Below are 19,427 nucleotides of genomic sequence, written 5' to 3'. Positions count from 1 at the left end.
TGATGAATGTTCTTGGTGATTTTCTGAAAACGGTTAGAGTTTTGATCTTCTTGAGAAGAGAGAGAAATGGGAAAAGTGTTTGTTGAGTTGGCGTTGAATGATTGATTCTGTTACTGTGATTGATGATGTGGCCTATTTATAGCTGACATGTGTACCACTGGACCAATTGCAATCTGACACCTGTACTTGGACTTGCTTGGCTCGGCCTTGGACTAATTCTGGACTTTGGGCCTTTTTGCAATTTTGAGAAATTAAGGACCAATCTGTAAATTTTGAAAAAAGAACTAAAAACAAAACTTGACATTAATGGGGACTGTTCTGCAATTATTAAAAATTAAAGGACTAAAAAGAAAAATAACGAAAAGGACTAAAATGCAAATGTTAAAAATTGAAGGACTATAGTGCAATTTTTAGGGTTTTTAGGACTAAAATGAAAATTTAAAAATAAAATTGAATTAAAATTTGGTAAATGGAAAATAACGTAAAGTGAAACCAATAAAAGACACAAAATGGACTAAAACGAACCAACTACTTAAATGAGGTACTTTAAAGTAACCTCTCTCTGCCAAAATTTCATGTGAAATGACCAAAATGCCCCTGGGGACTAAAACGACTTAAAATGATTCAGATGCAATTTTAAAATGATTTTTTGACATGGAATTAAAGCAAGAGTTTATACAAGTGAAACTAAAAGACTCAGAGACAATTTTTTAGAAATTAAACAGAGCTTTGACATATGAAATGACTAAAATGCCCCTAGGGGCTAAACTGACTTAAAATGGCTTCAAATGCACTTTTTGAAATGGATTTTGACATAGAATTGAAATAAAGACTTATTCAAGCCAAAAGAAAAGACTCAAACAATTTTTTAAGGACTAAAATGAATTTGAATGCAGGAAATGACTAAAATACCCTTTTTCATGAATTTTGCAAATAATATTGAAATAAAATGCAGAGAAAGATGCAATTGATCAGAGACATATCAAATGACTTGAAATGTAAGAAAAGAAGAATTGAGCTAGTATTTTTAGGTCCAAAATTAGGGTATAACAGCTGCCCCTATTTAAGTTTCTTTGTCCGGAGAGTCAAGAGACGGGGTCTCTGATTTGATGGGACGAAGATACTTAAATATTAACATTTGCACTGTTTTTGGACATAAAAATACGCTTTCAGATTTTCATAATATGAATGCCATGCAACATTTTGATTATGAATGCAATTCAATCGAACTGGAGTCTACAGAGTATGTCATATCACTGGGGATTTAGGTAGACATTGACAGGGTAGACAAACCAGGGGGTAAGAGATAGGGTACAAGTTGTTCTTGGGATCGAACTAGCCACTTGACCAAGGAATACAAACAAGAGATGGGTACAAGCTGTCCTTTGGATCGAACCTGCTACTTGACCGAGGATAGAAACACAAGATAGGCACAAGTTGTTCTTAGGATCGAACTTGTCACTTGACCGAAAACATAGACATATAGAAAGATACAAGCTGTTCTTTGGATCGAACTTGTCGCTTGATTGAGAATGTAAACAGATAGGCAGGTACAAACGGTTCTTTAAATCGAACTTGCCATTTGACCTGGAGGCATAGACAAAAGGATGATACAAGCTGTTCTTTGGATCGAACTTGCGGCTTGATCAATATCACAACATGTAGATAGGTGCATACTGTTCTTTGGATCGAACTTGTCGTTTGACCGATAACAAACATAAGCAGGGTACAAGCTGTTCTTTGGATCGAACTAGCTACTTGACCTATAACAAGATACAAATTGGAAGTTTGATTTGGACAGATACAAATTGAGAGTAAGTTGATATTGACTTGGCTTGAAAATAGACATGACCATTTTTGTTGGCCCAAGAGCAAATTGAGAGTATATTAACATTGACAAAGACATTGAATTGAGTGTTTGAGATTGAAAGAGAGATTGAAGATTGAGATTAATCAAAGACATAGACATAGACATTGAATTGAGAGTTGAAATTGAATTGAATTGGAGATTGGAATTGAATTGAGTTAAATTGACATTGAGATTGGATTGAAAGTTGAGATTGAATTGAATTTGACAGTGAAGATTGAATTTGAATTTGACAGTCGAAATTGAATTGAATTGAAATTGGGATTGGATTGAAAGTTGAGATTGAATTGAATTTGACAGTTGGCATTGAATTGAATTGAAATTGAGGTTGGATTGAAATTGGGATTGGATTGAAATTGGAGATTGAGTTGAATTTGGAAGTGGAGGTTGAGTTGAATTGAAAATTGAGATTGGGAATGCAACATGTACGTATGGTATAACAAGATTGTTAAATGTATGAGCACATAAAATGCATGATTATGCATGTATGAATGTTTGAAATGCATGATTGGTTTGTAGTTTGACAGAGAAGTTTCACAGAGACAGATGAAACATTGGAAGATTGGGCACGTAGTGGCTCGTGCTGCAACATATTCACATAGAAATCCTCTTTGGAGAGACCGTCGTTGAGAGACATATCAAAACCATGGCTGAGGGCAATAAAACTTGTAGAGGAGGGACCTTTGGAAGATTCTTGGATACAGGTCGCCGTTGTTAGGCGTGTCAGTGCTGGGTAAACATTGGACGTTCGCATCTGTGGTCAATGCTTTTCAATATTTCATTCTTTCATTTTTCATTTTCAATCCCATTTTTGCCTGAACCGCCCTTTCGGGTTTTCGATTCGCCGGGAACAGATTCTTTTCATTGCCCCATTTTTGCCTGAATTGCCTTCATAGGTTGTCAATCAGCGGGGTGCTCATTTTTGCCTAAGCCGCCCTTTCGGGTTTTCAACTTAGCGAGCTTTTTATTTGCATTTTTTTTCCAATTTCATTCTGTTTTTCATTCTTGCCATTGATCACAGATCATCTTGGGGGGTGACCTGCTTGTAACATGTATTGAAATAGACATTGACATTCATTTATTCATGCATGTTTCGTTGAAATGTACCCTATTTCTCAGGTTTGTTTTCAAAATAGACAGAAAAGATTTTTCAATTTTCATAGATGCTTGTTTCAGACATTGACATTATCAAATAGAAAGACAATATTTTGTATATAGCATTGAAAGTAGAAAGAGAAATAGAATTTCAAACAATAGCACAGGCTCAAATTGATGTAGAAGAGTGAGAATCAGCCAAAGGCATAACTCCACGGATTTACAAAGCTTGGAAAATGGTAATTTTATTGGTTGGTAGTACATTGAACACGATGACCGCTACATTTCATAGAAATTTTGAATTCCCAAGTACAGAAACTTCTGATGAAGACTATCATTGACAGTTGCAGATGCCCCAAGGGGTGATGGTGGTTTGCCAGATATAGTTACTTGTCTTTTATTGTCAACCTCATTTTTGTATGAACCGCCCTTTCGGGTTTTCGGCTCATCGAGGCGCTCATTCTTGCCTGAGTTGCGTACAATCTCAGCGAGCTTTTTTCACATTCATTTTTTTGTCCCTAACTTTTGCCTGGACTGCCCTTTCGGGTTTTCGACCCACCGGAAAGCGCATTTTTGCCTAGGCCGCCCTTTCGGGTTTTCGACCTACCACGTTGTTCTTTTCTTTCTAGACAAAGTATTTCTTGACTATATCGGCATTAACAGGATTTGGCAGTTCAACACCATCCATGTGTGTAAGAATCAAAGCACCACCAGAGAAAGCCTTTTTGACAACATAAGGACCTTCATAGTTAGGTGCCCACTTGCCCCTTGGGTCGGGTTGTTGGCTTATCCTTCTTTTCAATACAAGTTCGCCTTCCTTGAATTCTCGAGGTCGGACTTTCTTGTCAAAAGCATTCTTTATTCGCACTTGGTACAACTGTCCATGAGCCATAACATCCATACGTTTCTCTTCAATCAGATTCAATTGATCGAACCGACTTTGACACCATTCAGCCTCAGTTAATTTTGCTTCCATGATCACTCGAAGAGACGGAATCTCCACTTCCAGAGGGAGAACTGCTTCCATACCATACACCAAAGAGAAAGGAGTTGCCCCGGTTGAACTGCGCACCGTAGTACGGTAACCATGCAAGGCAAACGGTAGCATCTCATGCCAGTCTTTGTAAGTAGTAACCATCTTCTGAACAATCTTCTTGATGTTCTTGTTAGCGGCCTCAACTGCACCATTCATCTGAGGTCTATAAGGAGAAGAGTTGTGATGTTCTATTTTGAATTCCTCGCATAAAGCTTGCATCATGCTATTGTTCAGATTGGAACCATTGTTAGTGATGATTTTGTTGGGAATACCATATCGACAGATGATGTTATTCTTGATAAACTTTACTACCACTTGCTTGGTTACATTTGCATAGGAAGCAGCTTCAACCCACTTGGTGAAATAGTCAATTGCCACTAGAATGAAACGATGTCCGTTGGAAGCTTTTGGTTCAATTCTTCCAATCATGTCAATGCCCCACATAGAGAAAGGCCATGGGGAAGAAATAACATTGAGGGCATGTGGAGGCACATGAATCTTGTCAGCATAAATTTGACACTTGTGGCATCTCTTGGCGTGTCTGTGGCAGTCACGCTCCATAGTTATCCAGTAATAGCCGGCTCTTAACAGTTTTCTTGACATAGCGTGACCTGTAGCATGGGTCCCAAAGGTACCGTCATGTACATCATGCATCAATTTCTCAGCTTCTTGTTTGTCAACATATCTCAACAAGACCATGTCGTAGTTCCTCTTGTATAGGATTTCTCCGTCCAGAAGGAATTTACTAGCCCATCGTTTCAAGGTCTTTTTATCCCTGTTGGAAGCACCAGGTGGATATTCATGACTCTACAAGAATTGTTTGATGTTATGATACCAAGACTTTTTATCATTCACACCCTCATCAGCTTGATTTGACATATTTTTAATAGTAAACACATGAGGGGGTCTATCAAGACGCTGCACCTTGATTACGGGCATGTCGTTCCAATGGTTCACACGAAACATGGAAGACAGAGTAGCAAGACCATCAGCCATCTGGTTTTCATCCTGAGGGATGTGGTGCAGCTCAACCTTGGTAAAGTATGTCAACAGACGTCTTGCATAGTCACGGTATGGGATCAGCTTCTCGTGATGAGTCTCCCATTCACCCTTTATCTGATTAATGACAAGTGCAGAATCTCCATAGATGTCAAGGTGCTTAATTCTCAGATCAATGGCTTCTTCAACGCCCAAGATGCATGCTTCATATTCAGCTATGTTGTTCGTGCATTCAAAAGTTATTCGTGCAGTGAAAGGAATGTGGTGCCCCTGCGGAGTTACAATAATGGCCCCAATTCCTTTACCATAAGCATTGACAGCACCATCAAACACTAATCCCCACTTGCTATTGGGATCTGGTCCTTCATTGATCAGTGGTTCTTCACAGTCTTTTGCTTTCAGATACATAATTTCTTCATCAGGGAAATCAAACTTAATCGGCTGGTAATCATCAAGAGGTTGACAGGCAAGATGCTCAGCAAGGATGCTTCCTTTGATTGTTTTCTGAGCTTTGTACACAATATCATATTCAGACAACAACATTTGCCAACGTGCAATCATTCCAGTAACAGCAGGCTTCTCAAAGATGTACTTAATTGGATCCATTCGGGATATCAACCAAGTTGTATGATTCACCATATAATGACGCAGGCGTTTGGCAGCCCAGGCTAAAGCACAACAAGTCCTTTCAAGCATTGTATACCGAGTCTCACAGTCGGTGAACTTCTTGCTCAGATAGTAGATAACATGTTCTTTCTTTCCGGTCTCGTCTTGTTGGCCGAGAACACAACCCACTGAATCATCTAACACTGACAGATACATAATCAAAGGCCTTCCTTCCACTGGCGGGACGAGGATAGGTGGTTCCAACAGGTATTCTTTAATGCTATCAAAACCTTCCTGGCATTCATCGTTCCATACAACAGGCTGATTCTTTCTGAGCAATTTGAAAATTGGTCCACAGGTAGTGGTCATGTGAGATATGAATCTTGAGATATAATTCAGGCGTCCGAGGAAACCTCTGACTTGCTTTTCAGTTTGAGGGGTCGGCATCTCTCTGATGGCTCGGACTTTATCAGGATCAACTTCAATGCCTCTTTGGCTGACAATGAAGCCTAGCAACTTCCCAGATCTTACACCAAATGTGCATTTGTTGGGATTCAACCGCAACTTGTACTTTCTCAATCTTTCAAACATCTTTTTCAAATACACAACATGCTGCTCCTCGTCACTTGATTTCACAATCATGTCATCAACGTATACTTCAATCTCTTTGTGAATCATATCATGAAACAGAGTTGTCATACCTTTCTGATACGTTGCACCCGCATTTATCAAGCCGAACGACATCACTTTATAACAGAACGTTCCCCATGGAGTGATGAAGGACGTCTTTTCTCTATCTTCAGGTGACATCCGTATTTGGTTATAACCAGAGAAACCATCCATAAAAGAGAACACTTTAGACTGAGCAGTACTGTCAACAAGCACATCAATGAGAGGTAATGGGAAGTTATCTTTTGGACTGGCTTTGTTCAGATCTCTGTAATCAACGCACATTCGAACTTTCCCATCTTTCTTTGGCACTGGTACAATATTGGCAATCCACTCAGGATATTCAGCTGTCATGAGGAAACCCGCATCAATTTGCTTTTGCACTTCAGCCTTGATCTTAAGAGCCATGTCTGGACGAGATCTTCTCAACTTCTGTTTGACAGGAGGACATTCAGGTCTTGTCGGTATCCGATGTTCCACAATCTTGGGATCTAGACCTGGCATATCTTCATAGGACCATGCAAAGACATCTGGATAGTCATGGAGAAGCTGAGTAATCTTCTTTTTCACTTCTGGCTCGAGTGCAGCACCAATCTTGATCTCCCGCTTGTTCTCTTCAGTACCCAGGTTGATAAGCTCAATCTCTTCCTGGTGAGGCTGAATGGCTCTTCTTTCTTGCTCAAGCAGTCGAGTGATCTCATACGGTATCTCTTCATCATCTTCCTCATCTTCAGCTTCACATACATGGAATTCAAAATTTGGAGGAACCATAGGGTCACTGTGTTCAACGGGTTCATTATGGTTCAATCTGCATAATATGATTGGGATGATTTTTAGAAAAAATGTTTTTTATGCAGATTTTTGAAATTAATAAGAAAATACAGATGTTTTGGTTTTTTCTGGCATTACCATTATTTCCAAGAAAAAGGCACTAAAAAGTAAAAAAACAAAGAGTCGTGAGAAAGACGACAACTTTTATTGATAACGGCAATGCCGAAACAAACATGCCCTTACAATGATATCACTTTCGCCTTGGGCAGAGCGAAAGGATTGTTATTTTGAAAACAAAGAAAACATGAGCAACAAGACACATTACATGGAAGCATGCATGACTAAAGGAACATCAATGGCCTCCCAATTTCTCACAGTGCCTCCTGGTATAACAAATGTAGGCACGTGGCTACTTTCGGCAGCATCTTCAGCAATAGCATTGATAAACCCAGCACTGTAGAAAGTTCCTGTTGAAACGCTTGAGGTCGGGGAGAATCCAAGGCCCTCTTTACGCTTGTTCTCCAAAATCTGAATCACCTTGCCCCAGCCGACAGCTTGCCCTTCTTGAACAGCTTTCTGGGCGTCTTTCAATGAAGCCATGCTAGCACTAGCCTTCCGGGGTTCTGCCCCTTCAACAGTCAAGCCTTGAAATGAGGAACACTATTTTCAAAAGTCAACCGTCCTCTGTCCATCAGGTCTTTTACAATATATTTCAGAGCATAGCAACCCTCAACATCGTGGCCTTGAGCACCCTGATGGAATTCACATGTAAGATCCTGTCGGAACCTGGGAGGCAATGGTGTAGGCGGAGGCTTGCCTGGTCTGGTGACGCAGTGGCCCTTAGCAAGTAGAGTTGGGAGCAGATCAGCATACCGCATTGGTATTGGTGGAAAATAAGTCTTGGGCCGAGGACCCTGTTGTTGCTGCTGTTGCTGTTGGGCAGGAGGCTGTTGTTGTACTTGTTGAGCAATGGCATTAACGGGCACTGGTGGTTGACCCGGTGGCAGAGGATATTGCTGGTAGAACGGTGGGAAGAAGGGATGCTGAGAGTATTGCATGTATTGGTAGGGTAGAGGCAACTGAGTAGCATTAGCAGGTGTAGACTGACTACCAGATACCATCCCTACTTCAGATTCCTTCCTTTTATGGTGGCCATTACCGTACTTCTTAGGTGCGCTAGCTGAGGATTCACCATTTTCAAGAACAATGATACCCTCTCTAACAGCCACCTCTAGACGAGTTCCTATAGTAACCATATCGGAGAAATTGTTTGGAGCAGAGACTATCATTCTTTCCTTATATTCCTTCTTCAGAGTTTTCAAGAATGTCTGTGTTAGCTCTTCTTCATCGAGCCGAGGAGAAACACGGGCAGCTGCCCCTCTCCACCTCTGAGCATATTCACGGAAGGTTTCATCTGACTTTTGAGACAAAGACTTAAGAGAATCCCTATTCGGCTTCAAACGGGTGTTGAACTCATAATGACTTTCAAATGCAGAGGCAAGCTCTTCAAAGGTATGGATATTGTCTTTGCTCAAACCAGTGTACCAGTCTGCCGCATCTTCCATCAAGCTATCCTGAAAGCAGTGAATCATCAGCGCATCATTATCTGCGTAGTTGGTCATCTTTCAGACGTACCGAATGACATGGCTATGCGGACAACAAGTTCCATTGTATTTGTCAAAATCTGGCCCTTTGAACTTCTTAGGAACCTCAAATCGGGACACCAGGCATAGATCACGAGCCTTAGCAAAAACACCGTTCCCACGGCTAGCTTTGACCTCACGGAGTTCTCCAGCTAACTCTCTTAACTGTTGTCTCATAGCCTCCATTACTGGGTCTTGTCCACGCGGAATGTCGACATCAATTACCTGTTGCACAGTGTGTACAACGGGATCAGTAACAACAGTAGTCACTTGAGGCATGGAGGTACTTGTACCAGCAAAGGTCATCGTAGGATTCTGTCCTTGACCAGCAAAACCAGAGATACCAGCCGCAGTATTAGGAGCATAGAAAGCTGAGAGTCCATAAGGACGTCAACAAACCGAGCATCAGACATCACAGTAGACAGTGGAATAGATGGAATCGCCTCAGTAGAAGCTGGGACAGATATGGCTGGTTGTTCTTGTGCAGCCATCATAGTGGACATAGCGTCATGAGCCTTAGCCAAGTCTTCTTTCATAGCGGCCAATTCGGCACGGAGCTGAGCATTTTCTTCCTCAAAGTTAGCCATGATTCTTCTCTTGTAAAATCTTGTTTGATGAATTCTATCTGGTTGGTAGACCTTACGAGCACGAGCCACTTTTCAGACTGCGGCGGAAAAAACCAGGAGGCAATGAGCACGAGAGAAGTCTTTTGTGACCAATGAATGCATATGATGCATGAATTGTATTAATGCATATGCAAAAAGACTCTTTTTATGTGTTATCGAAGGGTTTTAGACAAATTAGAAACTTGTAAACACTACTAAACAACGAAAACATCAAAACCAGGCAAAACGAACAAGCATCATAGAGTCTTACAAGATGATTCCCTTTGAGATACTAAGCCAAGGGATAGACTTTGAAATGTAAAACAATCATAGACAAATGAAAATAACAACAGGGAATGTAAATCCTCAAGCATAGGAAGTGGAAGCATCATCCTCAGACTCAGACTCACAGCTGCAGTATCGTGCATAGAAATCACGGGCACCCCTAGCCCTCTTAGAGTCCTTCATAAGCAACCTATCCTTTTCTTCAATTACCTTCCTAGCTTTAGCCAACTCTTTCTTCAGTGTCAAGACCTCATGAGTCTTCTGCTCATCCTTTCCATCCAAAGTCATGATCAAATTCTCAGCCTCATAGTATCTAGTCTTCCACTGATGCTTCTCCCGACTCTCCATAGCTAGATGCTCCTGATACATCTCCTGAGTAGGTGGTAGTAGAGGCAAAGGCATGGTAGGAATAGATGCAGACACATATCTCATAGAGGGGTAAGGCATACCAATCTCCTCAGCTTGGTTTATCACCCACTGGGTATAGGCCTCATGAGCAACACCGGATCTCACACCCATATGCTTCTTTCTTTCCAAGCTTGGACCAAGCTTTCATGAAATCCTCTCTTATTCCTGTGGGTGCATTGGAGTAGTGGAAGAAGTAAGGAGATGTAGCAAGATTGATGGGCTTTTCTTTCATCGGGAAACCAAATTGTCGCAAGGCGAGCTCCGGGTTGTAGTTGATTCCACCCCGGGTACCAAGAAGAGGTACATTAAGAAACTTCCCACCACCGAAGATGATTTCCTTGACTCTAGAAGCTGGAGTGAGCCAAACCACTTCATTAGGAGTGAGAGCCATAATCCTCTGTGAAAAAGACCAATTCTCCGGATTGTCGTGGAAAGACCTCGGAAGGTGCGAAATAAACCACCTATAGAGGAGAGGTACACAGCAGAGAATATACCCACGACCCTTGCCGGATCGATCATGAATAGCATGGTATGTGTCAGCTAGCAAAGTGGGAACCGGATTCTTGGAGTGGAAGATCATAATAGCATTCATGTCTACGAAGTCATCAAGATTTGGAAAGAGAATAATCCCATAGATGAGAAGTGCAAGAATAGCTTAAAGAGTGTCCTGACAAGTGGTCCTGAGGTTGGCTTTTTCAAGTAGATACTTCGAAGTGAACCCTCGGATGCGAGCCTTAGTGACAAGATTCTTGGAGACATCGGTGGTCTTGAGATAGAGATCTCTAGCAATAACCAATGGAGTAGGAGGATGCTCAAGTCCTGAGAAAGGTACCCCCTTAGCAATAGATAGACCCATCAAGCAAGAATAAGCCTCTAAGGTAGGCACCAACTGAAAGTCGGGAAAAGTAAAGCACCGATAGTCCCGATCATAGAATTGCACTAGAGTGTGCACAAGCTTCTCATCCACATTAGTCTGGAGAATAGTAAGTAAAGCCCCGTAACGGTGTCGGAAACCAGTCGGATCCTCGATCTTGAGTGCCAAATCTCTCAAACTAGCCAAATCCACTTCCTTGAACTTGTAGGACTTAGTCTTTCCCATTCCTACAATGTTTACAAATTCAATTTGTCTAAGACCTTCGATAACAATGCATGGAAAAAAGGTTTATGCATGTATGCATGTATGCATGTATGCAAGATTATGTTCAAGTTCGGAGAAAACATGGTGGGTTGAGGTTCAAAGTCGAGGAGTCATGGGTGGACACGGTGTCCGGTGAAACTAGGGTTTTAGGAGATAATAACCGGTTCTAAAAAGGTTCCCAAGTTGCAACCTCTCCGACGTATATCACGGTGTCACGAGACAACACTCGCTCCATGATTATCCGTAAGAAGGTCTAACTTGAGTGTAGTATCGCGTGACGACTAAAATTCGAGACAACACTCGGTTTAGCCTCCGCACTACATCCTAGAAAATGGCCATGGATGGGTTTGGTTATCTACGGTTCATAGCGTCATAAAACAATTAGAAGTAAAGTGCCTAAACGCGACAACACGCGCCGACAACATCACCCCCAAAATGCCTCAGCTATGTGGGATTGATCGCATAATCCAAAACACGAGGCAACCCCCGGAATGAATTGTCGATTATATCCCCCCTAAATCCTAAGTTCACTCAGCCCGGGTGCAGGACTTTTGATATTCTCACCCCACACGTTTGCAAGAGATTAAACATTTATTCACATAGGAAAGCAAGTAAAAGAAACAAGTAAAAAGAGCGCAAGCGTGGAAATAAAGACTAGGCATAACTCTCGAATCTCCCCAGTGAAGTCGCCAGCTGTTTTATCTTGGTTTTCGGGTGTCAAACATTGATTACGTTTGAACCTTTTTAACCGGTGATATCTCATTTTTTCTTGGGAAGGGAAAAATAAGCAAAACCCTTGAGAATCGAGGTCCGGGAGTTGTTTTCGCTACGGGAAGGTGTTAGGCACCCATAACGACTATAGTATCCTATAGGAACCGTCTTTATTTTCTACGCGCGCGCTTTATTTTTAAATGCTATTTGAAAGTGATATTTACACCTAAGAGTTTACTAATGTCAAGAATTGGAGGGAGAAGAATGTGTTTGCATTTTTATTTTATTTGAATTGAAGGAATTTTGATTCCTTGCCTACGTACCCGTTTAAGGGATCAAATCCACCGTAGTTCTCTTCCAAAAATGTTTTTGTTTTTGTTGGTTGATTTTAAGTTTGAAAATTGGAATTTTGAAGAATGAGAGAAAGAGGCCTCAGGGGCATAAGATTGTGAAATTGTGAGGTTTGATTAGTTATTTTGCAAAAAAGTCTAAGTATGATTAAGAATTTGTTAAGATTTTTGCTTAAGAAAAGAAAGGGAAAATCAATGGGAATTTGGATCCCAAAGTTTATTAAGGAAAAGATTTGAGTGATGTTGTTCATGTTTGTTTAAAAAAATGATTTTTCTAAGCGTAAACCCTAAGAATTCATCTAAACATACAATCCTAAACATACATCTAAACATGCATATCCTAGCCATACATCTGAAAATATCTATGTGATGTGTGTGCATGTGTCGGTGCTTGTGTCGGTGTACATCATTAGAGTCCATTGTCCTCATTACATCATTGGCCCAGATACATTCTATGGTCTTGCAAGAAATTAAAATCATTAGGAAAATTACAAGACATCTAATTTTTTACACACTAAGGGTTGCATGGATTTAAATGGCAAGAGGTGGGATGGAGATGGGATGCTTATGTATGAAACCAATAGATGAAATGGTTAGTAATATAAGGCATAAAAGAATAGAGATATAGGCAAGTAAAGCTATCATAACAAAAAGGGAAAAAATGGATATAAAATAAGCAAAAGTAATGTATAATAGACCTAAAATTCTTCATCAAGGCAAGGCTTAACTATGACTTATTACTCTCATGGTTCAACATATTTTCAAGACATGAAATCCAGGGTTTAAAATGAGAATCTAAGAGTTATAGTAAACCTTACATTTTAATGTGAATTTAGACCTATTTACACTATTTGTTCACCACCATTACTTGCAAAGCAAGCAAGTAAACAACACATGCACATTTTCAACACAAACACAACATTCAAACAGTAACAAAATTCCACAAGATCATATACCCTGAATTACAAACATCCATCAAGAAAAAGAATCAAATCATGCAATTTTCAAAGACTTTTTAATATGAAATTCAAGTAATAATGCATGAAATTATCACAAATTTTTTTATCAAGTTTTTTAGTAAACGAGTAACACAAAAACATCACAAAATTATCAAGAAAATATATGTATATTTCATGGAATTTTCTAAAACAAATTAGTCATGACAGGGGTGCAATTATCAAAGAAATAATGTGGAAATAGCAAAAACTAGAGAAAAACAAAAATCTGCAAAGGGACAGGTCCAGGCCCAAAGGAAAGTGGATCCTGGATCATCCAAACGTATCAGGGACGTTGGATTGATCCAGGATCCTAAACCCTAGATCGAACGGCGTACACATATGGTCCAGGAGTGAACCAGACTGGTTCAAGTGAACCGGTCTGGTTCACATCCCTTTAAAAACACAAGGGACCGGTCCAAGGCCATTTCCCACTTCTCTTTCTCTCTCTTCTCTCAAACCTAGTGAGAGAAGCTCTCACTTCTCTCTAAGATTCCGTCGTCTTCTCCGACGAACACTACGGCGGAGGTGCGGTGGCTTACCGGTGGCGCCGTCGCACCTGAATATCTTTCTGGCAATTTTTTACACCGTCGTGTTCGTCTGAGACTCCTCTCTATGATTCTGGCACTAATTTCTTGAAACAAAGCCTAGATATGGACAGATCTACACTTGATTCATACGGCTTCTAGGTTTTCAAACTTTTTCGAAATCTTTTGAAACGAAACCCTAATCTGAACTATTTTCTTCACTGATTATGGATTTGAACCTAGATTTACAAAATAAACGGTGAATCTTGGACGATTTACATTTTTAGGGTTTCGTTCGAACTTTTTCGAATCTTTTCAAAATTCTTCTTCGATTCACCGTTTATTTGTGATTGTGAACCTTCGTTGAGCTTTTGCGATGAAAAACGAAGAAGTTTTGATGATTACCTGAGTTTGATTTGGAGATTCGAACAAAAAGATCCACGCAAGCTTCTGGTAAGTCTTGAACTGAAAATAAATCAGTTATTCTCTTCTCTTTCTTCTTCACTGGTTCAGAACTTGCTTCGATTCTCTCTTCTTCTCACTTCTCACTGTGATCGTACGAATTTGTTAATTTGGTAACGATTTCGTGCTGGAATTGCAGTGATTTCAGTTCGATGATGAAGATTCAGCCCTGAATCTCTGAGAACTTCATGAAATTCACTACAATTTGGTTCAATTTGTGATTCTGGAAAGTTAGGGTTTGATGAATGTTCTTGGTGATTTTCTGAAAACGGTTAGAGTTTTGATCTTCTTGAGAAGAGAGAGAAATGGGAAAAGTGTTTGTTGAGTTGGCGTTGAATGATTGATTCTGTTACTGTGATTGATGATGTGGCCTATTTATAGCTGACATGTGTACCACTGGACCAATTGCAATCTGACACCTGTACTTGGACTTGCTTGGCTCGGCCTTGGACTAATTCTGGACTTTGGGCCTTTTTGCAATTTTGAGAAATTAAGGACCAATCTGTAAATTTTGAAAAAACAACTAAAAACAAAACTTGACATTAATGGGGACTGTTCTGCAATTATTAAAAATTAAAGGACTAAAAAGAAAAATAACGAAAAGGACTAAAATGCAAATGTTAAAAATTGAAGGACTAAAGTGCAATTTTTAGGGTTTTTAGGACTAAAATGAAAATTTAAAAATAAAATTGAATTAAAAGTTGGTAAATGGAAAATAACGTAAAGTGAAACCAATAAAAGACACAAAACGGACTAAAACGAACCAACTACTTAAATGAGGTACTTTAAAGTAACCTCTCTCTACCAAAATTTCATGTGAAATGACCAAAATGCCCCTGGGGACTAAAACGACTTAAAATGATTCAGATGCAATTTTAAAATGATTTTTTGACATGGAATTAAAGCAAGAGTTTATACAAGTGAAACTAAAAGACTCAGAGACAATTTTTTAGAAATTAAACAGAGCTTTGACATATGAAATGACTAAAATGCCCCTAGGGGCTAAACTGACTTAAAATGGCTTCAAATGCACTTTTTGAAATGGATTTTGACATAGAATTGAAATAAAGACTTATTCAAACCAAAAGAGAAGACTCAAACAATTTTTTAAGGACTAAAATGAATTTGAATGCAGGAAATGACTAAAATACCCTTTTTCATGAATTTTGCAAATAATATTGAAATAAAATGCAGAGAAAGATGCAATTGATCAGAGACATATCAAATGACTTGAAATGTAAGAAAAGAAGAATTGAGCTAGTATTTTTAGGTCCAAAATTAGGGTATAACAGACATTGATAGCGACGAGCGTGAGGAATGATTTGGTTTGGTGCAACGCGTAACTTCAACTTGTGAGGAATGAAATTTTTTTTTATTGGAGTATAGTATACTACTGGGTATAATTTTTTTTTGAGGCCCAGCTCGGTTGAGCTGTTTGCACCCCCTCAAGGTCGGGCTTGGGTGGGTAGGTGATGTCCCTCTTCAGGTTCGTTTTCACACTTGTGTGATTTATTAGAAAATGAATTATTAATTGTGGCACAAATGTTTCATTTGGGGTGGAATTGGGGGGAGGCGTTGTAAAACCCTAAACCCTTACAGCAATAGATCACGCAAATAATACAATCACTCAAATAGTTTAGATGTTACATCTTCAATTAATCCAAAACATGCATAATTCTATTATCAAAACTAGCAGCTGAATAATATCATAACATCTCATCAACGAATAATAAAGTCTCCAAAATAGGCATGTCACATCTATCATAATACATGACCAAATAAAATCTCAAGTCTCAACATAATGAGTAACAAGTCTTATAAAAACATGAATAATAAACGACAAACGACCAACATCCTAATCAGAGCCCTAGAACTAGACTCCAAGCATAAAGGAAACAAGGTAGTTCCAAAGCTAGTCCTCAAGCATACTCACGAGCAAAAGAAAACTAATCCTAGGCAGGCAGTCAACCAAACAACCACTGGGGGTTAGATTATATTCCAGAAATAATATATAATCAATGAAATAAAACAGCATATTCATTTAGCGAATGATTAATAAACACTAATTAAATCATCCACAATGAACTCCACATCACTATCAATCATCAAGTAGAATACTACAACATGTACACATTCACACATTCACCAAATTTCATCAAATAACATAGTCAAGTATGACACGTTTCACCATTTATCGTATACATGTAATGCTCTTAGACACGACTTTATATGCATGTGGTACCAATCATCGTCACTTGATACAAAACTTTATCGTAAACATTGTCACTGAATATAAAAGTATTCTAATCATCGTCACTAGATATAAATATCCTACTTACCAACTTATGTATGCAAGAACATATGACTAAACAATGCATACGTTCACCCAACAATTCATCATCATTAACATCGCCACTTTTAATACATGCATTCATCATCAATAACATCATCACTTTGCATGTAAGAATTCATCATCATTAAATCATCAACATAATCATCATCAACAATTATCACCTCAAGGAAACAATACCGTTTAAAAATCACATTTTGCATAAATGGCGGACAACTAACTACATCATGACATTCATCAAACTAAACACTCAATCATCATTGATTCATTCTTACTCTATCTTATTATCATAAATACAAAGTCATTTGCAAGTTATCTGACCATAAAACCTCATTTTGACAAAGTTCATCTATTTTCACAAAATCGACTATTTTCATTTTCACCAACCAAATTAGGGTTCCAAGTTCTTACATGTCATTTAAAACATCCATACATACCATCTAACATCTAGGGTAATCAATCATAGCATTTTTATTTCACAAGGTTCGTTTATTTTCTCAAAGACTCAAAGTTCGTCTCATTTTTAACTTGTTTCAAAACCAAATTCAATCCTAATGAATTAGATATTTAGATGGATATCTTTGCTTAATTATTTAGATGTTAGAGGGATATCTTTGCTTAATTATTTAGATGTTAAGATGTTTGCATGTTTATGTTAGATTTTTTCTCTTAAATTAGATTTTTTTTTGTTTTAGGGTTTAAATTTTGTTTTTTTTTTTTTGCAAGAAATGATACAATGTTACATGTAAATGACTTATATTGCTTAATTGAATAAATATTTGCATATTTATGTTGTAGTTATGAGTTTTATGTATATTTTTCACTCCAAGTGTTTGATGAAATGTTTGAATGAGTTTTTCATTGATTGTTTAATTTTTTATGGTGTAGGTAGGTTTGAAACAATGACCGATTTGTTCAGTGTTTCCATATGCTTCAACGGTGGAAATCCTCATATGTTCAAGGTTCGGTACATTAATGTCACGTTAAAAGGTCTCAAGGATCAACTGGGTGAAATCAACCAAGGACTCAACCCCGGAGACACAAGGAGGGTGAAATACATTTGGTATGAACGTTCAACATTGGACGACGAGAGAATAATGTTCAGTCTGCTAGAATTAATGAACAACGACGACTTGAAGAGTATGTTCTCAATTTTTTGGCAGCACAACATGTTCCCGTGGATCGATATGTTTGTCACGTTGCAGAGATAAATTGAAGATATTCTCAACAGTTTGATTCCGCCAGAAGATCGTGATTAAGCAGGGAATGCATCTTCCAACTACAACAATTGTCTTACCTCTGAAATTGGATAAGGTCAAACCTGTTAAAAAACAACTCTCAAGCATTCAGCTGGAAGTTGTATGTTTAGGTAGTGTAGTGAATGTAGTGATTTGCAAGCCCCTTTGAAAAGTCAAGAGATTAAGAGAACACAACATGTATTATGCAGAATCAGCTATATAAGTTATGATATCAAATTCCTTCATATAAGTTGAGTGTCACGGAATGCACCTCATTCTTTATGTGATGACTCGTCTTATATGAGGGAATTCGATGTGATAACATATATAGTTGATTTTGCATAATACATGTGTTGTGTTCTCTTCATTCTTTTGACTTAACTTTGAAAGTTGCAAATCTCTACCCGAATGTAATGTAATGATACCACATATTTATTTTTTTGAATTGATTTTGAATTTATTTATTACACAAATTTTATTAAATTTATTAAATATGCAATTTTATTCAAATTTATTAAATACGCAACTTTTTTTCGAATTTATTAAATATGCAACTTTATTCGAATTTATTTAATACACAACTTTATTCGAACTTATTTAATACGCAACTTTATTCGAATTTATTTAATACGCAACTTTATTCGAATTTATTCAATATGCAACTTTATTAAAATTCACGTTGGGTTTAATTAGTGTTCGAAGACATTGTATTATTTAGATAACAAAATCATAAAATAAATGGAAATATAAATAAAAAGAAAGGAACAAAAATAATACATTTAAAATCTCATTTTATTAATATGAATGATACATTTACAATAATTGATACATTTTATTCAAATTTACTAAATCTGCTTCTTTGGGGTAAAAAGAGACCAACCTTGGGGTAAAAAGAGATCAATCATCTTGGGGCAAAAAGACATTAACCCTTGGGGTAAATATAAATCTGGTTCTTTATATACCCCAAGAATATTATTTTTACCCACGGTAAAAAGTTTTTGAGGTAAAAAGAAACAGATTTAGTTTTACCCCAAAGGTTGATCTCTTTTTACCCCAAGTTGATTGGCCTATTTTTACCCCAAGATTGGTTTCTTTTACCCCAAAAGGGTAAAAAGTTAGAGGGATATCTTTATAGGGGGAAATGGTAACATAGGTTTTAACTACACTAAATGCAGTCAAAAAACGTATAAAAAACGTGTAAAAATAGTGTAAAATCAAGGTTGAATAACTGACAACCGTCCCAAAAACGTGTTCTTGAGTTCAGACCACCTGCCAAAGCAGCGTGAGTTAACTCACGCCACCGGCCAGAGGTGAGTGACTTAAGTTACGCAGAGTTATAACTAGTGTGAGTTAAGTCTCGCAGCGTTAGTTAACTCACGCAGGGGCATTTTGGTATTTTCATCTGAGAACGAGCAAAAAGTGTTGGATAAAGAGCCGAATTCTTTATATATAGCTATTTCTTTCAAAACAAATTTATATATAATTATTATTTTACTAAATATACATGATTTTTTAATGAATATGGTACACGACCAAATGTGAAAATGTGAATAAATATAGAAAATATAACTATTTCTTTCAAAAAGAATTTATATATAATTATTATTATACTAAATATAGATGATTTTTTTAATGAATATGACCAAATGTGAATATATATATATATTAAGCA

This window comes from Medicago sativa, chromosome 3 (assembly GCF_051527215.1).
Source record: "Medicago sativa cultivar Bolivia chromosome 3, Bolivia_mono, whole genome shotgun sequence".
NCBI lineage: Eukaryota > Viridiplantae > Streptophyta > Magnoliopsida > Fabales > Fabaceae > Medicago > Medicago sativa.
This window is presented reverse-complemented; position numbering follows the sequence as displayed.